Here is a 7,945-nt window from a genome sequence, read left to right on the forward strand (position 1 = left end):
ATGCCATCCAGGCATCTCATCCTCTGTTGTCCCCTTCTCCTCCTGCCCCCAATCCCTACCAGCATCAGAGTCTTTTCCAATGAGTCAACTCTTCACATGAGGTGGCCAAAGTACTGGAGTTTCAGCTTTAGCATCATTCCCTCCAAAGAACACCCAGGGCTGATCTCCTTCAGAATGGACTGGTTGCATCTCCTTGCAGTCCAAGGGACTCTCAGGAGTCTTCTCCAACACCACAGTTCAAAAGCATCGATTCTTCGGCACATAGTCCAATATAAAATAAAAAGTTTAAAAAAAAAAAGAAAACCAATGTGTTCAGATCATTATTAATTACTCAGATCCAGACCCTAGCATTTTAAAATCCACTAAATGGCTGCGATAAGGAGATTCCCTTCTTCTATGGAGTCACCAGGCTGTCCTCTGTTTCTTGTACCAAATACTGAAACCCTCATGGTCAGATTCAGAATCTCCACACACAGTACAGTCAACAAATTGACTCCAAAAGCCTGGAGCCAAGAGACACCCAAGAGCTCAGCTTCTCCAAACTGCTTCTTACACAGAACTGGAGACAGGGAAGGGGGTGCCAGTCTGTTCCGGCTGCTATAACAACATACGGTAAACTGGGATGCTTCACAACAAATGCTTATTCTCGTGGTTCTGGAGGCTGCAAGTGCAAGATTCAGTTACTGGCAAGACCCCTCTTCCTGGTTCACAGACAGCTTCTTCTTGCTGTGTCCTCACATGGCTGAAGAGGGGAGGGAGCTCTCTCAGTTCTTTTTAATAAGGGCACTAACCCCATACATGAGGGCCCCACCCTCATGACCTAATCACTCCCAAAGATCCCACCTCCAAATACCACCACTGTGGGGATTGGCTTTCACCTCCAAGATTTTGTGAATATTGGGGAATACAAACCTTCAGTCTATAGCCGAGGTGTCTAAAATCATCAGAATTGTATCTGGAGTAAGAACTAGAAGAGTGTTAGGGTCTTTTGTATGGATCAAGCCTTGAAAACACTAGTGTTCTCTTCCAAGAAAAGCAGCCCTTGCTTGAAAAGTCCACTCTGCCTTGAGCAGAGGACCCAGTTACCCTGGCAACCACTGACTGGCAGGGAAGACCACACTCTTCTCCCTGCCCCACCAGACAGAAGGGAGGCCTGCAAGGGTGCTCAGACAGAATGCTGATTGCATCGACGATCTATTACTGGGTAACAAGTCACTTCAAAATTAAGTGGATTAAGACAATCATCATTCTATTATCTCTCACGGTTTCTGAGGGTCAGGAATTTGGACGGGCCTCAGTGGGAACTTGTGTCTGTTCTCTGATGTCTGGGATCTTGGCTGGGAAGACAGGGGCGGGGTGTGGCAGGGTGAGCAACTTGGCAGTGTGAGGCTGAAATCATTGAGAGGCATTTTCACTCACGAGTTTGGTGGCCGGTGCCGGCTGTCGGCGGGGCCCTCGGCTGGGCTGTCAGCCACCACACCTACATGGGGTCTCTGTGTGTGGACTAATTTGAGCTTCCAAACAGCACAGCAGCTGTTCTAAGAACAAGTGTCTGCAAGAGATCAAGGGGGAAGTGCATGCCATTTTTAGAGTCTAGTCTCAGAAGTCACTTCAGCGTACTGTCAAGGCAGCCAAAAAGTCCTCCCTGGTTCTGGGGGAGGTGGGGGTGGGTATCAAGGTCAGATTGTATAAAGAGCCCATAGAGTGGGAGCTATTACAGGGGTCATCTTCACACCATGCAGTCAGTGCCTCAACAGCTCCTAAGGACTCTAACCAAATTCATTTATTTAAAAAAACAGTTTATTGAGCACCTATTGAGTGCTGGGCTTCCCTGGTGGCCCAGATGGTAAAGAAAGTGAAAAAAGTCGCTCAGTCCTGTCTGACTCTTTGCAACCCCATGGACTACAGAGTCCATGGAATTCTCCAGGGCAGAATACTGGAGTGGGTAGCCTATCCCTTCTCTAGCAGATCTTCCCGACCTAGGAATTGAACCACGGTCTCCTGCATTGCAGGCAGATTCTTTACCAATTGAGCTAAAAGGGAAACCCTAATGGTGGTAAAGAATCTGCCTGCAATGTGGGAGACCTGGGTTTGATCCCTGTGTTGGGAAGATCCCCTGGAGAAGGAAATGGCAACCTACTCCAGTATTCTTGCCTGGAGAATCCACGAACAGAGGAGCCTGGCGGGCTACAGTCCGTGGGGTTGCAAAGAGCCGGACACGACTGCCTAACACTAACACTTACTGTGTGTCAGGAACTGCACGAGGGGCTCTCCTGTCTCTTAAAGTGCTGGCAGCGCAGGGATGCTGCGGGGAGGAGCAGCCCAAATGAGCTGGGTGGGGGTGGGGCAGAAGACGCTGCCTCTGCACGCAGACACGTCTGTCCATCCTCACCCTTTTCCCCAGCGAAGGCAAGGTGAAGGCTCCAGGACGTCACCATGACGACCTGGTCTCCTGAGCCTGTGCTGCTGCCACATGGCAAGGGCAGCCCCTGAGTCCAGGGGAGGAAGAGGGGTTCTGTGTCTGCAGCCTCCCAAGGAGCAGGGTCCCAGGTGACCCCGCCCCTGCCCCTCCTACTGAGCAGAGCCCATCAGCACCGTTCATCCTCTCCCAGCAGAGCCAGGGCCCCACTCCTCCTGCCCTTTACGCAAAGAAGCTGTCCCAAGGTTCTTCCTGGCCCCAGACACCCTCCCCCTCATCTACAGGGGCTGGAGCCTCGTTGGTGTGCCTGGATTTGCATCTCTCCTCTTAGCCAGAGATTTCCGATCTGAAATTGCCATCTTTATTTTCAATGTGCCACCTCCCCCTCCCCCATGAACATTCGAAACCCTCTCAGGGGCCCCCTGACTTGAATGCAGCCAGCCACGGGCAACTCACTCCCACCCTTGTCATCTGCAGACAGCTGGGCCCCTGAGGAAGTCCTGCCATCTCATCCTAAACAACACCAGACTCATCCCTAGATCCTACTGTGACGAAAGCGCCTCCCTTGCCCCATCTAAATAATTGTGGATTAAAGGATCTCCCCAGGCAGGGCTGGCACTCTTGTTTATAGATAAGTAGGGAGCCTTTTAAAAAGTTAATTGTGGTGGTGGGAGATGATGGGGACTTCCCAGAGAGAGCTGGGATGGTTTTAATGAAGCAAACGTGTGCTGGGGACCCCGAAGAGGAAGGGAGTCGTGTAGCGAGAGGCTGAGTCTAGCTGATGCGCTGAGGGAAGGAGAGGGCAGAAGGGCTGTCAAGATCCAGGAGCTACTGTTTAGGAAATGGTGACTTCAGACAGGAAAAGGCAGTCAGGGGGAACATGGGTAACTTGCTCTGGAGCAGATGTGATGAGGAGAAAGGCTCGGAGGAGGGCAGGCGACCCTACCTCCCCTCTCCAGCTTCCTCTCCTCCTGCTCTGGAGGTCAGATGTCTTCAGAGACTAAGGGCGTCTCCAGGGCAGCCCTGGAGGCCCTGGGCAGGGGGCTGACCGGAAAGAGATTCCTTTTCCTGGTGTCTAAAGGGCTGGGGTGATGAGGATGGGGCGCCAAGGGGCTCACAACCTGCCTTTGATACATCTGATCAATGTGAGAAAATTGTTCTTCCGTTTTTAGATTGCTCTTGGACAGGACGACACCTGCATCCTGTGGACCCTTTACGGCTGTGCTGCTTCTGGCTCCAAGCAGATAGATGCCCAGAGCAGAGCTTTCCGACCTCCATCAAGGACAAGGGTGGAACGGGCCTGCCCTCCCCACCTACCCACGCCTCGTCCTTTCTGCCCCTTCCCTGGGCAGCAGTGGGGGCTGTGGCTTCCATGATGCCATCTGAGAAGTGGCCCCAAGGGCTGTTGGTGGAATGGGAGTTCTCTCGGTCCCAGCAGTAGCGAGGAGCTGGCGTTCACAGCTCCCCAGCCCTCGGCGAGCTTGCGGGGGACGAAAGCTGACCCGGGCAAGGGCTCCCCGTCCTTCACCACGGCTGCAGTCACCGTTCAAAAGTGGCTCTGGCTTCATCCAGAAGGCAACTGACCCTTCCTCACCCCCCCTCCACAGGGAGCCCTGGCTCATGCCTGCAGCTAAAGGAGATGATCCAGCCCCGTGCCAGCCCCAGCTTCTGAAATGTGAATGTCCACCTTGCAGCCCGAGCAGGACCGCAGGGCAAAACTCAACCACAGCCACGAGCCTCACTCCAGTGGAGCCCACCGTGGCCCGAGGGGACGCTGTCCCCAGGCTTCGAGGAAGACTCTGAGACGTCAGTTTATTTCAGGTTCTGAATCCAGGCCAGGTTCAGAGCCAGGCTGCTCAGGCTACCTTTCCGACCCTGAGGGGCACTGGCGGGGAGCCGATTCACCCCCAGGCAAGCATTTCCGGTGGAGACCTGCTTCTCCTGTCTTCCCAATGCCTGGTGTTAGCAGGGCCTCCTGCCCCTCAGCCGTGATGAAGAAGAGCAATTTTCTGAAGGTCGGACAAAGAGTCGGACTTCCCGAAGTACTGCTGATCCACAAAACCAATCCAGCCGTCCCTGGGGCCGGAGCTGCCCTCAGCCCCGGCAGGACTCAGCCTTGACTCAGCACCCCGAGCTTCTCCAAGTGCACCCTTCTCGTCGGCAGGGGATACCCGCAGCCCGCTGCCGCCTGGTCCCCGGATGGTTTCCAGGGCTCCAGTCGGTCCAGCTGAGCCAGTCCCTGCATGTCCTCCCTTCACGAGGTCGGAAGGGCCTACCGGGGCCACATGAACAGCAAGCCCTTCGCTCCCGAAGGGTCCTTCCTGTGCTGGTTCTCCCTGCCCACCCAGGTCCCCCTGCTGCTGTGACACCAGCTTTGGCACAGGGTTGGGGGCTGGTGGCTCCTCCAGGACTCCAGGGACTCCAGCCTTCTCGTCTGCCCCCTCCCCACCCTGCCCCAGTCTCCACTGGGTAGCTCAGCTCCAGGAGGGCCTGGACCAAAGGAAGTGGGTGAAGGAAAAGGATGCGGTTCACAAGGCCTGAGAAGCCTTCGAGCATGAAAAGATGCCAGCTTGAAAAGACTCAGAAAGGAGATCGTGCAGGCTGTAGGCGCCTCTGAACCTCTTCCAGTTTTTCCATTTCCCGTGGCGTTTGGCAAAAGTCGGACTGGACTGGAGACCCCCAAGGCCGAGGACTGGCTGGCTCTTTGGCACGGTGGAAACAGGACAGAGCTCGTCTCCAGGCTGCGAGAAAGGATGTGCCTGGGCCTGGGGGTGGGCGGCCGGGGGTCATGGAGCCGCCTCTCCTACAGAGACTGTGGGCTGTGGAGACGCACCCCAGTCTCTGCTTTTCCCTTAAACTTGCAGGAAGAAGGGGGTTGGACTCAGAATCTCAAGGGACCTTGTGGAACCCCATGTGCCCAACCTCCACCGGGGACTCGGGAATCCAGGCTCTGGCCAGAGACCCCCAGAGCCCGCAGGCTGCTGGACCCCTGGCAAGTGGGAGAGAAGCACTGCTCCTGGTTTTGGGGAGGAGGGCGACCCCCGAGCCGGCACAATGGATGGGGACAGATCTAATCTGAGCATCTTGGAAGATGGTATTACTCAGCAGCCTCACGCTTTTCATCTGGAACTTATTGGAAAACCTTGCTAAGGGGATCAGCTGCCTCCCGGCGCCGACTCCCAGCTCCCATCCAATCGGCGTTCAGGCCCTATAAAGTATTACTTTTCGACACTGTGAACATTGTATGTTCCTGACAGGATAAGCCCGCCACAAATTAATACCTGGGGCAGATCCTAAAACACAATTCTTCCCGGCTGCAATAATTCCAGCCAGCCCCTCTATCTGCACTGACAGAAGCGGTAAATCTTTCATCGTTGCAATTCCTACATTGTTTTTTCTCCTCCGGTCCCCGAAACAGCCCAGACAATAAACTTTACTTCCTTTTATGATTATTGGTGCGCTCATGGGGTTCCCATGCTGCACCACCAGCCGCTAGAAGGCCCCTGAGCTGCCTTCGGGGACAGTCCCACGGGCCATCAGCATCTCTTTTAGTCCCCACGTTGGGGTTTGGAGGCAGTGAGCTGGCCTCTGGCAGACAAAGGCATGTAGGGCTTCCTCAATCTGGGCAGCTGAGGTGGCAATAAGGGAGGAGGGGGCGGGAGAGGTGCTCAGTGTTTGTCACACAGGAGGGACCACAGCATCAGCCAGGTGCAGTGAGGACCAGGGAAGAGCCTCAGGACAGGAGCGCGAGCTGCCCGACCTGGCGCTGGCCACGCTGAGCCAGGGGAAGTGAGGAGCCCACCGAAGGGCTGGGCCAGAGGATCACCACGCATCCTGTCTTGTTTCACATTTTACTTGTGGCCGAGCTCAGCACAGAAAGTCGGGTCTGTGTCCTAGCCCACAGACCTTTGTTTTTCCATCTGCAAAATGGGACTTGTGACGCTGGCCCTGCCTGGTCCACAGAGCTGTTGGAGGGCAAGGATGCATATAGAAAGCCACGAGATGCCCCCAGAACACTGGATACCAGAACCCAATGTGGGTACTCAGGATAAAACCTGAACTTCAGCAGATCATCTCTCTAGGACCTGAGAGAGGTAGGGGTGTGCTGCTTTTCTAGGGCGGCTGCAGTGAACCACCAAAAATGGAGATGGGGTACTTCAAACAATAGAAGTGTATTCTCTCTCGGTTCTGGAGGCTGGGCCTCAGTGAGTCGGCAGCGCTGATTCCTTCTGGAAGCTCCGAGGGTGAATTTGCTGCTCTCTCTCCAACTTCCGGTAGCTGCTAGCAAGCCTTGGCCTGTAGACGTATCACCCCCAGCCTTTGCCTCTGTCTTTACCCAGCCCTTCTCCTCCGTGTCCTCCCCTCTCCATATAGGGACACCAGTCATTGGATTTGGGGCCCACCCTGATCCATATGACCTTTGGTAACTAACAGCCTCCCATCAGGGACATTCCTGGGGTTCACTTTCATGGCAAGAAGCAATCAGAGTCCGGGGACGCTCCCTCTAACCGCTCCATGGAGACGTGGGGCTTTCCAGGGGTGCTCCGCCCTGAGACACTCCTCCCTTTGTCCGGCCAAAATGCAGCTGAGCTCCGCCACTCCTCAGTCACCTGCGCTTAAAGAGCCAGCCCTCCCCCTCCTCCCCGTCCTCCCCCCTGCTCATCTCTGGACCGTTCCTCCAGGGCCCATGGTGCAGTCTGAGCCTGCGCCTGGTGGGAGCCCGGTCCCAAATTGCACAGTTTAAATTATGCATTAGCTTTTTAAGCAGCACTTTAAGCTGGCAGGGAGACAGATTTTTATCAGTGGTGAATGCCCACCTCGGGCTGCTAAATTTCATCTCGGGTTCATGTGACGGGTGATAACTCTCACCTCCCTCCCTGTGTTAAGAGATACGTCCTGTCTCTGGCGCGGGGAGGATACAGCAGCGCACATGCCGGGCGCCAGGGGTCAGAGCTTGAGGGCTCCTCCTCCCTGAGGGTCTCCAGCTCCCCCATCGCACCTTTCCTTCCGTGGCCAGCACTGGAGAGACCAGGAGGACCCCATGATGACCACCACCTCCCACAACCGGCCACTGGGCCCAGGTCATTCTTCCCCGGGGACACAGAACACCTGCTTCACATCACGCTCCATCCTGCTTGATTACTGCAGGGAGGGGCTCTGGCCACCAGGCCTGTACGCAAGCAGTCTTGATATTTTCTTGATATTTTTAGCAACAGGCTCTTCTCCAAGGGCCAGATAGTCCCCCCGGGGCTGATCTTGTGGACAGAGGAGGCCGGGTTGTCACGAAGGATGGTCCAGGGAAAATCTACATCTCGCAACTTCGTCCTTCTCAATGCCCTGCCGCCCGGGGAGGAGTCCTTCTTTCTTAACCCTCCTCCGCCCCTCCAAGTCTAGTCCGTCCTGGAGAGCTTCTGCTCCCTCCCCAGCTGTGAGCTCCCAAGCCCTCTGGGGACAATCGGCTTGTCAAAGGCAAGAGCAGAGCTCCAGTCCGGCTTCCACTGTGGGTGAGAAGCTCTGGTGGAGGCT

The sequence above is a fragment of the Bison bison genome, unplaced genomic scaffold, assembly GCF_000754665.1.
Source record: "Bison bison bison isolate TAMUID 2011002044 unplaced genomic scaffold, Bison_UMD1.0 scf7180017864371, whole genome shotgun sequence".
In the NCBI taxonomy this organism is placed as follows: domain Eukaryota; kingdom Metazoa; phylum Chordata; class Mammalia; order Artiodactyla; family Bovidae; genus Bison; species Bison bison.